The sequence below is a fragment of the Amblyomma mixtum genome, chromosome 10 (assembly GCF_055824585.1).
Source record: "Amblyomma mixtum isolate Tamu chromosome 10, ASM5582458v1, whole genome shotgun sequence".
In the NCBI taxonomy this organism is placed as follows: Eukaryota; Metazoa; Arthropoda; class Arachnida; order Ixodida; family Ixodidae; genus Amblyomma; species Amblyomma mixtum.
This window is the reverse complement of record NC_143021.1, coordinates 47,076,658-47,094,694: the sequence shown is the minus strand read 5'-3', so window position 1 is coordinate 47,094,694 and position 18,037 is coordinate 47,076,658. Positions and strand designations below refer to the sequence as shown.

General features: G+C 44.0%; 1 protein-coding gene across 19 annotated transcripts in view; it reads left to right on the top strand.

Moving 5' to 3' along the window:
* Positions 1–18,037, top strand: part of LOC149325704 (polyamine-transporting ATPase 13A3-like) — a 783,814-nt gene that overhangs the window by 445,359 nt on the left and 320,418 nt on the right. The window lies entirely within an intron of this gene.

Genomic DNA, 18,037 nt, shown 5'->3' with positions numbered 1-18,037 from the left:
CAGTGAAACGTGTGGTGTTGATGCTTTATTAGAGCAGTTTTATAATTTAGTACATAGCTGTGTGCTTCATTTCGTCCCCACAAAATGTGTGAAACATAACCCGAAGCATCCGTGGTACACAAGAGACATAATTCATCTCATAAGACGCATCAAGCGCTTGCGCAAGCGCAGCCGGCCAGGAAACGAAAGCCGCGATTCACTACTACTTTCACTCAAGTCGGAGCTGTAATGGTCATTTTATACTTGTGGAGCCTGTGCTCCGCTATGTATTCTGTAATGTGCGAGAAAATATTTTCCGAACCGGGCGGACGGTACACAGCACCCACAACACTGTCAACATTCATGAAAGAGAACCCATCGAAATTTTGGAAAACAATATTACCCTCTTCCCATGACTGTATCTTTCATTATCAACGAGCAGCCTTGCACTAATCCCGTAACCATTTCTGAAGCCTTCAATAGCTACTTTCACTCGGTCTTTCATCTTGATGATGGTACCAATCCTCCCTTCATTCATAGCTCGGAACACCAGTTACCCAACCTCGAAGTAAGTTACCCTGGGGTTCACAATCTGTTAGTAAAAATTGACACAACTAAAAGTGCGGGACCAGACGCCATACCTAACATGTTTTTAAAGAGGTACTCGGAATGGAGTGCCCGTTACCTTACAGTGATTTTCAACAAATCACTGGACACATCCTCCGTTCCCCGGGCTTGGAAAATTGCCAATGTCATCCCGGTGTTTAAATCTGGCGATAAACAACGAATTAGTAATTACCGACCGATCTCCCTAATTTCCACTTGCTGCAAGCTTCTTGAGCACATTATTCACAAACACCTTGTTCAGTTCTTAACTTGTCATAATCTACTGTCACACTGTCAGCACGGTTTTCGGTCTGGTTTTTCCACTGTCACTCAGCTCATTGAATTTACTCACGACATCGCTTCCGCTTTAAATAACCGTGATCAAATCGATGCAATATTTATAGATTACTCCAAAGCATTTGACATGGTCTGCCATAATAAGCTTCTTCGTAAACTACGCACCATGTTTAACGGCAATAAGTTACTGGACTGGATAACCGACTACTTACACTTAAGATCCCAGTTCGTCACTTTTAACCATGCACAGTCATCGTCAGTCACTGTAACTTCAGGTGTGCCCCAAGGGTCGGTGCTTGGGCCTCTACTCTTTATAATTTTTATTAATGATGTAGCTAATGTTACTAACGACACCGCAGTGAAGTTACGCCTATATGCCGATGACATTGTGCTTTACCGCAACGTTGCTAACGCCGATGATCAACAGGAACTAAACAAAGTGTTTTCATTGTTCTGTGAAAGGAGTAATGCATGGCAAATGAAAATTAATTTCACTAAAACAGTTGCAATGACCTTTGGTAACAAAAAGAATCCGCTGCATTTCTCTTACAGCAACAACGGTAACTGCTTGACCCACGTCATCGAGTTCAGATACCTGGGCGTTATATTTTCGCATAACTTAAAATGGAATGCTCACATAAATAACATATCTGGGAAAGCACTTCGAAAACTTGGTTATCTCAAACGAACCTTAAAAAATGCCACGAAGGAATGTAAATTAACTGCTTACAAATCACTAGTTCGACCCATCCTGGAGTACGCCTCAAGTGTCTGGTCCCCTCATTACGCGCGCGACATTGACCGTTTAGAATCAGTTCAAAAAAAAGCAATAAGATTCATCTTCAGCCGGTATGATCGCAAGTTTTCACCTTCTTCCCATATGCACAGTTTATCTTTACAAACATTAGAACATAGGCGCACACGTGAACGCATCATTATGCTGCACAAGATCGTTCACACATCATCTGGCATTCAGGCACCCTTCACATTTGTGTCATCAAGCGCACGTGCAACCCGACGGAACCACCCATTAAACATTGTTCCCTTCAAACCACATATAGATTGTTTTAAATTTTCTTTTTTCCCTCTAACCGTTGAAATTTGGAATGGATTGGATGGCTCACTTCGTTCATTGCCAATTGAAGAGTTTCTTGTTCAGTTGCCTGACAATTTGACCCGTTGATCTGTTTTTAATATTTCTGTGTTATCTATTTCTATGCTCGAGTTCAGATACCTGGGCGTTATATTTTCGCATAACTTAAAATGGAATGCTCACATAAATAACATATCTGGGAAAGCACTTCGAAAACTTGGTTATCTCAAACGAACCTTAAAAAATGCCACGAAGGAATGTAAATTAACTGCTTACAAATCACTAGTTCGACCCATCCTGGAGTACGCCTCAAGTGTCTGGTCCCCTCATTACGCGCGCGACATTGACCGTTTAGAATCAGTTCAAAAAAAAGCAATAAGATTCATCTTCAGCCGGTATGATCGCAAGTTTTCACCTTCTTCCCATATGCACAGTTTATCTTTACAAACATTAGAACATAGGCGCACACGTGAACGCATCATTATGCTGCACAAGATCGTTCACACATCATCTGGCATTCAGGCACCCTTCACATTTGTGTCATCAAGCGCACGTGCAACCCGACGGAACCACCCATTAAACATTGTTCCCTTCAAACCACATATAGATTGTTTTAAATTTTCTTTTTTCCCTCTAACCGTTGAAATTTGGAATGGATTGGATGGCTCACTTCGTTCATTGCCAATTGAAGAGTTTCTTGTTCAGTTGCCTGACAATTTGACCCGTTGATCTGTTTTTAATATTTCTGTGTTATCTATTTCTATGCTACCCATGTTATTTGTTTTTACTCATGTATTCACCCACTCCTGCCATGTCTCTCCTCAGAGACAGCAGTATTTATAAATAAATAATAAATAAATAAGGGCCATCAACATCGGAGATACATTAGAACTTTTTTTACGAAATCTGATGCGTCCCAGGTGGCCAAAATTTTTGCTTCCGAAGAAATGTATCGGCTTTGGAGTTTGCCGACATATCAGTACCAATTTCTTCACTCAATCGACCCACATCTTAGATCAAGACTCTCACCCAGAATTCCTCGACATCTGGAAACACTTTATCATCGACTTCGTCTTAATGCTGCATATACAAACGGCTTACGATACCGTTTTAGACAAATGGACAGTCCGCACTGTGACAACTGTGCCGCGATAGAAACTGTGGAGCATATCTTGCTTGAGTGCCCTGCATATACTACCGAGCGTGCGTACTATGAACATTGCATGCTGAAGCTCTGCTCAGTGCCCCTTTCAATGGACAAAGTTTTAGGTCCCTTAGCCTGCCTTAGGCAACAGAGACTTGCAATGACTTTTCTATTCACATATTTAAAAGACATTGGACATCTTGATAAGCTTTAAACTCACTTGCACGTCACCTTCATGCATTCTTCATGCAGTGAACTTCGTCAGCCCATTTGACGGACTATGCACTCCATCACTCCATAGGTTACATCAATACACGCCATTGCATCCTTAGTACCCATTTCATGGCCGCATTTTATCTTCGTTTTTTTTTTACCTCTTCCACTCTGCTCTCCTTCTGTCTTTATCTCCCAAATTCCCCTCCCTACGCAGAGTAGCATGCCAGCGATTTTTAAACGCCGGCTAAATTCTCTGCTCTTCATTAAAGAGTCTCTCTCTCTCTCTCTCGCCTAATTAACCGATGGGTATACGCAGAACACCCATATCTTCTCTGACGGTTAAACTACTCAAGAAACTTCTTCCTGTGGCATTTATGTGCCCCCAACGAGCCATGCCCTTTCTTACCGGCTGCAGCGGAGGACATCCTCTACGACAGCTGACCTTCACGGCACTGAAGAAGCTGTTTCGTATATCCTGCGCCGAACAACCGACCGACGGGTTATCTTTACCGTCTCCAAAGTATCTCTGCAGATCCTCTCCAACCTGCGTGAGAAAACCAATCGTCAGCTCATTTTCCTTGGCTTCGGATATCAAAATCATTTGGCTACTGCCTCAAGCCACTGTATAACATTACAGTGGATACCAGCATACTGTGACATTCTGGCCAATGAAAAAGCAGTTGAAGCGGCCCTTAAATTGCACAAACATCAGAAATACGTTCGAATTTCCTTCACAAAATTTGATGCGCCCAAAATGGTTAAAATATTAGCCTCAGAAGAAACTTATCGGCTCTGGAGCTGGCCGACAAATCACTGCCAATTTCTTTACACAGTCTACCCATATATCAGATAAAGAATCCCACCAAGAATTTCTCGCCACCTGGAAACACTTTATCACCGGCTTCGCCTGAGCGGTGCATTTACAAACGGCTTGCGATATCGTTTGGGTCAGATAGGCGGTCAGCCTTGCGATAACTGTGGCTTGATTGAAACTGTGGAACATATCCTACTAGAGGGCCCTGTATATGCTTATCTCCCCTGTGCCTCTTAGGCAACAGATATATGCCATGAACTTTTTGTTTGCCCACTTAAAGGACATTGGACATCTTGACAAGCTTTGATTTCACCTTGCATGTTAACCTCCTGCATTCTTCAAGCTGATTGCTTTGTTAGCTCATTTGTTGAACTACGCACTTCATCATTTTATACGTTAGACAATTTCTCGCCGATGCGCCTAACTACGCATTTCATGGCCACATTTTATGCTCTCCTCTTTTTCTTTGATTTTGCCTTTTGCGCACCGCTTTCCTCCCATCTTTTTCACCTGAATTCCCTTTCCCACGCAGATTAGCATGCCGCCAATTTTTAAGCGCCGGCTAAATTCTCTGCTTTTTCAATAAAGGGTTTCTCTCTCTCTTTCTCTACCCCTATTATGGCCAATGTTTCATTAACGCGATATCTCTCCGCCCTTTCGCCCTAACGGTCTGTTACTATTTTTAAATTTAAATCTGCCATTTATTTACCCATACCCCGATATATTTGTATGCTGTCACTTTATGCGTATTTCATGGCGTTGTATTGTAAGCACCGGATCAAAGGAGTTATTGAAAATCACCGGACCTGTCTTAATTGCGATAAAAGTGAAGCCCGGAGCCTCTCCCTCGTCTTCAAAGAAATAACCAGAGTCTCCAAATCTTCCTGGCTATCTCCTAATGGCACAATGTCGTTCACATACATTAAACTGTGAATCCACTGCTAAAGAACCTTTCCGGATGATCTATATGACAAGCCGCCGCGCTGGCTCAGTGGTTATGGTGCTCGGTTGCTGACCCGAAAGACGCGGGTTCGATCCCGGCCGCGGCAGTTGAATTTCTTCGGAGGAGAAATTCTAGAGGCCCGTGTACTGTGCGATGTCAGTGCACGTTAAAGAACCCCAGGTGGTCGAATTTTCCGGAGCCCTCCACTACGGCGTCTCTCATAGCCTTAGTCGCTTTGGGACGATAAACCCCATAAACCAAACCAACCACCTAGATGACAAGTTTTAAACTACATTGCTTTCCTATAGTCTCTTTTCGATATCAGTCAAAAAAACATGAACAGCGGATACCGAGGACAACCCGACCTTAAACTTTTGCGGACCTCCACACTTGTACTTCTTATTTCTTCCCATGTAATTACAGTTTTATTATCTCAATACATTTTTGGCAGGTAGGTCACATTTCAATATGACGCACAGGATATGCCTGCTCATGTTGTGCTATGCATCGGTTAATGTCAGGAAAGCTAATTTTCATTTCATTTCGTTTCATTTATTTCATCCTTAAAGGCCCGAGAGCATCACATAAGGAGTGACTACAGTTGGTATTAAATTAGGATAAAAAACGCGCGCACGGAAAAAAGCCGTCCCTTGAGGTAGGATCACAAGCCAACGTACCAGCCGACGAGTTACACCACAAGCAGCAGATCACACCGTTTTTTTTGCGGGCTAACAAAACATCACAAATTTAGAGTGAAGAATTCAGCGCCACCTTAAGGGTCTGATTTGATAGGTTACCAGGTTAGTTCCCATATATGCAAAATGTCACTCCTTACTTTGGAATCATAGATATCCCTGGGTGCCCCTCCTGGCGCCGTGGTGCAGCGGTTAAGCGATGCGCCACTGCCCTTCTGGGATTGCCGGTGCTCCCAGCAGTGCTGCTTTTGCGACCCAGGCTGACCTTTGTTTTTATTTATTGCCAGACATCGACAAAACAGTAAAACGGTGCAGGGACATTCAACAAATATTGACACCAGGAACCTGGGAGAGCTTCCTGGCAGGCCTTCTGAGGTACAAAATTATCTCAACAGCCTCAAATTTTCCAGCCTGGGTAGCCAATCGGGTACACATAGTTGTGATTGAAACACTTCCAAAAATCTATGTACATTCTCCTTAGCATACCCGCTGGCTAAAAGAATGTCCCGCCGCACAGGCTCAGTGGTTAAGGCGCTCGTCTACTGAGCCTGAGTACCCGGGTTCAAACCCCACTGCGGCGGCCGCGTTTCGATGTAGGCGAAACGCAAAAGGCGCCCGTATGCTGTGCGATTTGAGTGCAGGTTAAAGATTCCCATGTGGTAGAAATTATTCCAGGAACCTCCACTACAGCGCCTATTTCTTCCTTTCTTCTTTCACTCAACTAAACAAAATCCGTATTATGCCAAGCCAAGAACAAGAACGCCACACTGCCTGGAGACATCACACTTAATATCGCTAACATAGAAATAATGAGCTCGGTCCGAAGCTTAGGAACAATTTTTGACCACCATATGTCATGGTACAGCCACACACTCTCACTTGTCACTAAACTGTACTGGGTAGTTGACTAGCCTTTTTTTTTCCTTTAGGCATCTTCCACGTAATGTAAAATTACTTATTTATAACTCTCTCTTTATGAGTCTTCTGAACTACTACTGCTGCCCTTCCTGGGGTACCAGATCTGCCGTAATTATAGGACGGCTACTTGTGCTTCAGAAAAAGTTTCTCTGCGCAATATGTGATGTACCATGATATTCTCCAATTGACCATTTCTTCTAACAAGTAAACATATAGAAATTGCCTAATTTATGCAATTGCATTTTAGTACATGCATTCATTAAGCACTGCAAATCGACCAATTTTGATATTCGTTCAAAAGCTAATCTTAAACAAAATATACTTCATTACCAAACGCGATGGACAGACTAGTAGTACGGCGCTCACCCGCGGACTAATTATGGTAAGAAATGATTGCTTATACCCTACCTGTCTTGCTTAACACACTAATATAAGATAAAACAATGTTTAAAATGTCACGTTATCAAGTCTGCATAATTATTTTGCTGCTAATTTTGATTATGTGCCTATTGTGGTGCTTAGACATTATAAGTGATACTGTTCAGAAGAGTGGTGGGGGCTAGTTACTGCTCGTATGGCATTTTTTGAAAGCGTTAAACAGCACGGACAAAGAAGGAACAGACTGGGACGAGCACTGCTATGTTACTGCACAAAGTGTTACTGTATAATCGCAATCCTTGAGATATGTACACCGTTTGTGGTTGATTTGAGACTATTAATTTGTCTATGCTGCCTATTTTGTAATAAGTGAGTACTAACTCATTGACGTCCACCCAAGCGCAGCCATACGGCTACAAAGGAAAGCTATACAGCTTTCTCAGAAACTTCGAAATTAAAGAAAAATTCGTCCCGGTTCGGGGTTCGAACCCGAGACCACCGCTTCACCGGAGCCGTCGCTCTACCAACTGAGCTAACCGGGACGGCAAGCTTATGGTAGGACGAGAGCGAATTGATCAATAACTCTAAGTGGGAACAATGTTCACCAAATGTTTGCAAAATATAACCTATGTCACTTGTTAACTCAACTAGTTTTTTTTTTGTTTTGCTGTCTAATTCTTTTTTTTCTTCTTTTTTTTCGTGCTTGTGCTTTATTAAAATTTCACCAGCGCTGCGACTAGGAACAAGAAACAGAGAAGGAAGACAAGGACAAGCGCTACTAACAGATGTTAGTAGCGCTTGTCCTTGTCTTCCTTCTCTGTTTCTTGTTCCTAGTCGCAGCGCTGGTGAAATTTTAAAGATGTACCAACTAGCTCAAACCACCATTTTGCTCCAGTGCTTTATTATCATTCTTTTCAAAAAACTTTCATCCAGCACTGCAGCCGCTGCCAATAAGCGGGTTTTACGGTTTGTCAAGCTGCTTATTGAGCTGTTTTCCTTAAACCTGTCCGTTCTCATGTGTATATTGCTAACGGAAAATAAAGCACTCACTTGCCTACTTGCTTACTCACTCCCTCCCTTACCCCTTCCCTTACGGCGCAGTACGAGTGTCCACTGAGATAGGTGAGACTGCGTCATTTTCTTTCCTCAAAAGAAACTTTCAGTTCGCATTCCTCCACGTAAGAAGACTTAAGTGAGAAGGACTTGTATTTGGGCGTGTTGGTTCATAACTTTTCAGGAGGACACAGGGGCGCAATAAAAGACGGGACGAGGGCTTACTATCAACAGGCTTTATTCGACGTAGACCGTTAATATACCTTCGCTTTACCCAAGCGCCACTGTGCGAATCACAGGCACTTGGGTACCAGAGAACACCAAAAGAAATCCAAAGGTAGGCGATTACAGCAATCTATCTAAGAAAACCATTTCAGATCGGCGAAGTATCGCAGATGAATCACTGATGCAGCTATCTCCTTTTTTTCTAATGAAATAGGCTTCCACCAGTTCCCGTTCAATCTGATCGCAGCTTCTCAACAAAACTTTACAGTCTGATAAGCGGGGAAAACAGGCGACCTTATTCTACTTAGTGCATTTTTGGCAATTGTCCGGGAGATGGGAGCCTGTCTTTTTTAAAAAGTTCTTGTGCTCCAGAAGGCGGTGGTTGAGGCAACGTCCAGTTTGCCCAACGTAAACCTTCCCGGGAAGGTTTACGTTGAAGGCAAGATGATGCAATACCCCTCTTGGCTAGCTTCGAATGGCACGAGTTAAAGGGCAAGAGTGCCTTTTTCGACCTAGGCATGTACGCCCAGCAGAGGTGGTCAGGATCGTTAACAAATAATTTTAAATCTAAGAATTGTAAACAAGACTTCTCAGGAAGTTCTATGGTAAACTTAAAACTCGGAAAGACTGACTTAAAAGACGCTAAAACCTCCATCACCACCTGTGTCAAGTCGTCGTTGTAGTCAATATATAAAAGGATTAAAAAGTCGTCCACGTGTCGGAACACTCGAACGATGCGGTCGTAAGATAGTACCCGCGATAGCGAGCGGTCAATTTCAGCTGAAAGGATTTCAGATAAAACTGGAGCTACACATGACCCGATGCAAATGCCGCGTTGCTATAAGTAAAATTTTTCCTGAAAACTCACAATCCTTGAAGTAAGATAAACCTTAAGCAATTCCAAAAAAACCTTCGACAGAAATACCGCACGCATTCTGGAAAGACGCAGCACCAGAACGTTCGATACAGTTCCGGACTGCACGGAACAGGTCATCGTGGGGAAGGGAGTAGAACAACTCTTCGATGTCAACCGAGAAGCCCGAGTTAACATGGTAAGGGCTATCCCCTAACATTTCGGCCACTCGGTCTGAGCTGCTGACCTTGTATGGATCGTCGGGCGCCAGACTTGATCAATTTTTCTGCACATTCCATTGTCACCGAAGATTTGGCCATGGAGATCGTCGCGGCAAAATTCGTGCCGAAGCTGCTCCCGGTTGAGCAAAAGCAGCTTCGTGTTGAAGTCTCACAGGACATGCTGGATTCCACAAGCAGTGACCTCGACTTCATCAACACCATAATCACTGGTGACGAGTCTGGGGTGTACGGGTACCACCCGGAAACCAAATACCAGTCGTCACAGTGGAAGCATTCCACGTCAACAAGACCAAAGAAGGCCCGCCAAGTGCGCAGCAATGTGAAAGTGATGCTGACTGCTTTCTTTGACTCCCTCTGCGTGGCACATCATGACTACGCACCCCACAGGGTCCTACAATGACCAAACAGTACTACAGGGATATCCTCCGTTGCTTACATGATGTTGTGCGGTGCAAGAAACCGGAGTTGAGGTCAACAGGAAAGTGGCGCATCAAGCACGACAATGCTCCTGCACATGCCTCGCACTTGATTAAGACGTTTTTGGTAAAAAACCACACTCCTGTAGTTCGACAGGCTCCTTACTCTCCTGATATGGCCTCCTGCGATTTCTGGCTGTTTACCGAAATCAAGAGGCCATTGAAAGGAGCGCGATTTCAGACAAGAGAGGACATCACGGCTGCAACGACAGCGAGCTAAACTCCATTCCGAAAGGGGCCATTTCTGAATACTTCCAATAATGGCAGCACCGCGGGAAGAAGTGTGTGCAGTCCCAAGTAGACTACTTTGAAGGTGACTAGGTTTGCAACGCTCCAGTTATGCAAGTTTTTTTCTTCGACCAAAGGTCGGATACTTTTCTAATAGACCTCGCACATTTGCGAACACATGCCAAGAGATGTTCTCACTGTGTTCTTCAGTGCCAAGAGCCACAAGATAGAACGCCCTTTTAGAGCAATTGTTACAGAAACTGGATCCTGGCAAGCTGTGGTCAGTCACTACCTTCAGCGCCATCTGGGAAGCCTGGCGCCCGACGATCCATACAAGGTCAGCAGCTCAGACCGAGTGGCCGAAATGTTAGGGGATAGCCTCTACCATGTTAACTCGGGCTTCTCGGTTGACATCGAAGAGTTGTTCTACTCCCTTCCCCACGATGACCTGTTCCGTGCAGTCCGGAACTGTATCGAACGTTCTGGTGCTGCGTCTTTCCAGAATGCGTGTGGTATTTCTGTCGAAGGTTTTTTTGGAATTGCTTAAGGTTTATCTTACTTCAAGGATTGTGAGTTTTCAGGAAAAATTTTACTTATAGCAACGCGGCATTTGCATCGGGTCATGTGTAGCTCCAGTTTTATCTGAAATCCTTTTAGCTGAAATTGACCGCTCGCTATCGCGGGTACTATCTTACGACCGTATCGTTCGAGTGTTCAAATACGCGGACGACTTTTTAATCCTTTTAAATACTGACCACAACGACGACTTGACACAGATGGCGATAGAGGTTTTAGCAGCTTTTAAGCCAGTCTTTCCGAGCTTTAATGTTACCATTGAACTTCCTGAAAACTCTTGTTTCCAATTCTTAGATCCTGACCACCTCTGCTAGGCGTGCATGCCTAGGTCGAAAAAGGCACTCCTTCCCTTTAACTCGTGCCATTCGAAGCTGGTCAAGAGGGGTATTGCATCAACTTGCCTCAGGGATTCATTAGCCAAGTTCTGTCCACGTAAGGTTCAGGTTAGCTTTGAGGCTCAGATTGATCGCCTTCTGTCTGCTGGTTTTCCGCTGGCCCTACTTCAGGCTGTCGCTGAGTCCCTGCTGAAGTCCTGTCGCCCAAACTCAAAACCTCGGGGGGCAGATGCACAGGAGAGGCGGAATTATGAAGTTATGCCCTATGTTCACAGGGTCTCGCACGGCCTGAAGAGGGTCGCCGGAAAATTCGGCGTTGAGCTCATTTTTCTGCACCTTGCAAGCGGTCGCGTTTGTGCAATTTGACGAGAAAAGAGAAGCAAAAGAAGGTTGTTTGTGGCATTAACCACAGGAATAAGTGCGTGGCATTAACCACAGTGTGAGAACTGGGGAATGCATATTAACTTACAAAAATCTGTACATATGTGTTTCACTTAAAAGAAGCTTCCCCATATTTTCACTTATAACATAAATTATAGCAGACTGCTTTCAGTGTTGGAATTTAAATATCTTCGTGTATATTTAACAAGTTCAATGTCTTGGCATCGTCACGTGGATTTCGTTACTGACAAAGCCTGTCGTGTTTTAGGCTTCCTGCGACGTAACGCTAAACTTTTCCCTTTAAAGACTAAAGAACTGCTGTATAATACAAATGTTAGAAGCATAGTTGAGTATGCTTGCACAGTCTGGGATCCGAAATCCTTTCTTGACGTTCAAAAGCTAGAAAGAGTTCAGAATTTGGCTGTTCGTTTTGTTTTCAATAACTATGGGCGATATTTTAGTGTAACGACCGCGAAAAAATCTTTGGGTTGGGACTCACTTCAAAAACGTAGGAAAGTTCTGCGTTTAAAATTATTTCATAATATATTTCATTCTAGAACTGGAATAGACAGAACCAAATATATAGCCAAGCCTGATTACGTGTCTTTACGAAGAGATCATCCACTTAAAGTTAAAGAATACAGATGCCAGACTGAGCTTTTTAAAATGTCTTTTTTTCCCAGAACGGTTTCGGAATGGAACAAGCTGCCTGAGGAAGTAGTGTCCATACTATCAAATGATTCATTTTCTTCCATGCTGTGACATTTTTTATGTATAATAATTCCGTGTTCATTCTATTTCATTGTTATCTTTTTTTTTTATAACCACTTGCATGAGGTGCAATTTGTGTACTTTTTCTTCAACACCCCCACTGTAATGTCAGACAATGGCGCTGTGGGTATGATGATAAATAAATAAATCAATAAAGTACAGTGTACATGGAATGTAATTTATCAGATTCCCCTTAGTTGTGGTAGGGTGTACATTGGGCAAACTGGCCGCTGCGTCAACATTAGATTATTAGAGCATGCCAATTCGTTAGATGATTCAAGGGGGCAGCATCTGCCTAAGCATTGTAATATTTGCAAGCATGATGACAAAGATTGTAATCCGCTTTTCGACAGGACTAAGATTATCGGACGCTCGAGGGATAAGAAAGAACGAAAAATTATCGAAGCCTTCGAAATCGCAAGATTAGGGACTGACAAATGCGTTAGCGATGCTTAAGCACACCTGTACCGCAAGGAGTTGGAGTTTCTTGATTCCACAAGATGAGTGTGGCTTTTGTTTTGTGGTTGGTGCGCATGCGCTTTGCTGTTGAAGGAAAGAGGAGTTGGTAGAATAAATCAGTTGTTAGTCTGCGTCTGTCCCATGTGGTTCTGTTTCCCTTGTCCCGTCCTTTGCGCGCAGTTATTATTTGTTCTCATAATGTCCTACCAACTAGCCCCTCACCGCACTCTTCTAGTAACAAACATAGGCAGTCGTCACCTTCATCGAGAGGTGGAGCTGTCGGCGCGGCTGCGTCGAGCGCTGCTCCGTCGTCAGTCGGTGTGGGGCAGCTACTGGAGGAGGATGGCTCCCACGCGGTGCAGCTTTAAGAAACATAGGCAGTCATTGGCAGTCGAAGTAGCGCGATAAAGGTTTTCCACGCGGTGCAGCTTTAAGAAACATAGGCAGTCATTGGTAGTCGAAGTAGCGCGATAAAGGTTTTCCACGCGGTGCAGCTTTAAGAAACATAGGCAGTCATTGGTAGTCGAAGTAGCGCGATAAAGGCTTTCGCCTAGCGCACTTTAGTCTGCCAAAGTATCCCCATAGTTTTCATTTCTGAATTTCGTCCAGTCCGCCAGCCTACTGTGCCCCGTCGGTCTGGTAAGGGGTTTTCGTGCGGATCGTTATGTTGGCCAGGCAGTGGTGGCTACTGAAGGTTTCCTCCTTACTCGTCCACTCCACCCGCCTCCCGTTTTCTGTGAAGGTCAGGTCGTGACACCTGATCCGCTGCGCCGAGTTGCCTATCCGCGTGGAGCACGCCGGGTCTGTGTGTAAGGCTAGGCCTAGCGTGGACGCAGCCTCCGCTAGCTTCTGTCCTCGTGTATCCTCTCTGTGTCTGCCCCATGAGGGGCTCTGCGCGCTTATCTCTCCGACTACTAGTAGCGGGTCTCGTCCAGGTGCACTAATATCTCTGCTGAGGAGTGTGGAGAAGGCTACGTTGTTTGCTTTAAGTAGGCGGTACACGCTCAGAATGTGGAGCGGCGAATCCTCCTTCTCGATTGGTAGGAGAGTCACCATCCGGTGCGAAAAGCTAGCTTGTAATTCGAGATCTACCAAATGTGCGGTGAAATTTTTCTGCACGAAGATGCACGTTAGGGGGTCGAGTTGGAACGTTTTGTAGTTTGTTCACTTAAAACTTTTCTTGGGCGAGTTGGTTCATCTCTGGTAAAGGTATGCGCTTGCGCGAAAAAGCAGGACAAAAATGAAGAAGCACATACGGCATGTACAAGGTGCAACTTCCAGCTGGTTTATCTTTAAGACGGCAGTTACATTTCGGTAATAATAAGTAAGGTTCACTTTATTTCGGAAAAGTGCAAACAGTCTTCAGAATAAGCCACAGGCCAAAAGCTAAAGAAAATAGCCTGAAGATTCCTGTGGCTTATTTAAAAGCCATTACAAAAAAATATACAAAATAAACACATACATGCAGCGGTGGCAGGTCGTATACCAGTGAGGGCAATCACTAAGATGATAAAATTTAATTCACGTCCTCACGTCGTGCCAGTTGTTCACCAGCAAGAGTGTTCCCAGAAATATCACATCTAAATCTGATAGACATCGACCCCCCAAAGCAGGAGGCAAAAGCGAAGAATCATGAGGTGGACAATGAGGGTATGTGCATTATCATATATCTTAGGAAAAGCGCTCTGAAAGATGTGTTGGAGCGAAAGAATTGCCGAAAACATATCCTAGCGAAAGTAGTGTCAAGAAAACTAAAAACGCGGCAAACATACTAAATCTGGTCAGTGCTTAAAATCTACTCTTCTTTGGAAAAGCAGTGTCAAGAAAAGTAAAGGACCCATAATTCAAAACGGCCCAACAAGGAGGTTAAAAAGCGAAGTTAAAAGGTAACGATAATCGAGGCGAATGCTAGGCCCAGCAAAAACAGCACAGAATTGTTAACACAAATGCAGACAAAGAAATATAACAGCTCCACACATGTGCACCTAGGAATCTTATCTCATTGTAGATTAGTAGAACTGAAGCAGCCACAACAATTTCCCTCTTAAGCTTGGTTCTTACATGTGCAAGAACTGTTGTACTCCTAAACAAATTATTGAACCTGTGGTTAACAGTATGCTCTGTCAGGAGGCGCCATTCATTGTTTTCCAAAGTCCTCTCGTGTTCTCGAAGTCCTTAGCTTATGCACTTTCCCGTTTGTTCGATGTAAATGCTACCACAGGATAAAGAGAGGCTATACACTACGTTGGTAGTGCATTCGACGCACCGTTATTCATGTTTCTTTATAAATGACTCGTATTCCTGGACAGGACACTGCGAATGATAGATAGCCGGCTGGGGGTGGAGATAAGAACATTTATGTCATATCATCGACCTACATTCAAGTTGTGCGAGATTTTATGATCATGAGGAACGACATCAAGCTCTGTCTTGGAGCTGGCAGGCTCGAAGTCTTCTTTTTCGTTTTATCTTCTGTCGAGGACTCACTGTGGCACTGCTGATGACTGGGTGTATCCTGTTTTCTCCATAGGGGTGATCTGGGTTTCGAAGCTGTTTTTTTTAAGTGCGATGAGCTGTTGTCCAGCGCTCCTCCGTGAAGTGCCGCTACCATTCCATGTTTTATCAGCTTGGAGTGAGCTCTTTCGTATGGAAGAAGGCCTTTCTTTGTGAGTGGGTTGTAATTGTGACGCAGACTGGAAATGGACTTACCAAAGGTGATTTGAGGATCCAAAAACTGGATGCAGTTACCCTGAAGGAGTTCCATGTAAACTTCAGACCCTTTGACTCCGCGCTAAATATCATCACGTTCTCAGGCACCAAACCTTCGGTATTCCATTCCCATGGAGCATCTAACGTGATGAGGCAGTCGTCCACTTACCTTAGAATTTTGAGCACTGCCTTTTCTGTCAGGTTTTCCTTGATGCGGCTGTCTATGTCAGAGAGCGCAGGAGCTACTGCCGACGCTATGCAAATGCTGTCTTTCTGCACAAAATATTTTCCTTGACGGGTATCGCTGTAGATTTAAGGTGGAATAAAGGAAGGTGATAAAGTTGTCAATGCTGATCACGGATGAGTTCTGGAATCTCATCTCGTCTCTGCCAGTAATATTTTCTTGGACAGCTTTGAGAATGTTTCCATGCGGAATAACGCTTCTCTCATAGCCTAATTCGCTTTGGGACATTAAACCCTATATACCAACGAACGTTTCCATGCGGAATAGAGTAATATAAATCTTCGACGTCTATGGAAAACGCTGTAGTGGCATATTCGACCACTTAAAAAACAGCGATTGCTATCTCTAAAAGTTTTTACCCAGAAAAGCGCCCGCCCCTCGAAGGTCTTTCTCTGGTAATCGGGAGGTTAATAAGGGAGGCAGTACACACTACACTAGAGCATCCTGCCAGTAAAAAAGAGCAAGTAAAGAAAGCTTTCGGAGCAATGTGAAGTGGGAAAGCAGCTGGTGAGGGTCAGGTAACAGCAGATCTATTAACGTACGGAGGGGAAACTGTGCAAGAAAAACTAGCCACCTTGTAGACGCAATAGCTTGTGACGTTGAGTGTACCGGAACCATGGAAGAACATTATTGTCATCGGAATCCATAAAATAGGAATCCTTGAGAATCTGAAAAATTTCAGACTGATCAGCTTACTTTCCGTTGCCTATAAAGAATTTATTAAGGTAATCCATAATAAGGTCTGGACAGCCTTAGACTTCAATCTACCAAATAATCAGGCTGGCTGTGGTAAAGGGTGCTCGACCATAGACCATATTCACACTATCAATCGGGTGATAGAGAAGTCCGAAGAGTATAATCAACCCCTATATATATAGCCTTCATAGGTTACAAAAATGCATTTGACTTAATCTAAACTACAGCAGTCATGTAGGCATTGCGGAATCAGGCTGTAAAAGAGTCTTATGTAAAAATACTGTAAGATATCTATAGCTTTTGCATAACTACTATAGTCCTCCCCGCACACAGCAATTAAATTCCAATAAAGACGAATGTCTGGCAGGCAGGCACGATCTCGCCATTCTTATTCGCCGCCTGTTTACTGGAGGTATTCAGAGGCCTGGATTTGGAACAGATGGGGATAAGACTTAACGGAGCATACCTTAGTAATCTGCGATACGTTAATGACATTGCCTTGCTAAGCCACTCAGGAGATGAACTGCAAAACATGAGCACTTAGTTAGACAGGCAGAACAGAGTGGCGGCGCTTAAAAATTTTATAAAGAAAATCAAAGTAATGTTCAGCAGTCATGGAAGGTAACAGCTGTTTGCAATTGGTAGCTAGGTGCTGGAAGTAGTAATAGAATATGTTTATTTAGCGCAGGTAGTGACCCCGGATCACGAGAGAATAGAAAAGGGGTGGAGCGCATTTAGCAGGATCTCTCAGATCATGAATGGCAGTTTACCACTGTACCTCAAGCGAAAAGTTACAGTTGTAGTTTGCCGGTCCTTGCCTATGTCGCTGACACATGGAGCCTATCGCGAAGGTTTCAACTTAAGGACAGCGCAGCGAGCCACGGAAAGATAATGAAATATAAAACGTAAGACAAAGAAGGCAGAGTGGGTGAGGGATGAAATGCGAATTAATGACATCCTAGTCCAACTAAAAAGGAAGAAACGGGCGTGAGCAGGAATGAAATCCGAGGCAAGGAAACCGAAGCTCTAAAGGGTAACAGACTGGAGCCAAGTAATGGGAAGCGTAGCAGACGGCGGCAGAAAGTTTGCTGGCCGGAGGGGATGTTTCAGCGATAGGGTGGCGCAGCTGAAACAGGGCAGGGTTAATTTGAGAGATATAGAGAAACCTACGTCCTGCAGTGGAAGTCGTCAGGCTGATGATAACTGGCAGCCGCTGCTACCTCACCCATGCATACTTCTTAACCTCATCCACACACCACTCTATCTGCCGTCCCATGATGATTATGGAGAAACCATCGTCCTGAAGTGGAGGTCGCCAGGGTGATGATAACTGGCAGCCGCGGCTACCTCACCTACGCATACTTCTTAACCTCATCCACACACCACTATATTCTTAACCTCATCCACAACCTCATCCACACAAACAATATCGAAATAAGGTGACTGCTCTTTTAAAGCGCGAGAAAAGAGCATTCTTGCATGATAAATTTGAAGCCTGTAAGGGAAGCAGCGACGTTTGGAAAAATCTTAATCATTTATTTTGTCGTGCATCAACTGTACCTCCTGTCAGTGGATTAATTCATAAAGGGCACCATATACAAGGATCAGAATTGGCAGAAGCATTCAATAACTTTTTCATAGACATTGTTGGAAATGTGCCATCATATGACACCGTGGGGCTAGATATAAGACGTAATACTGACAGT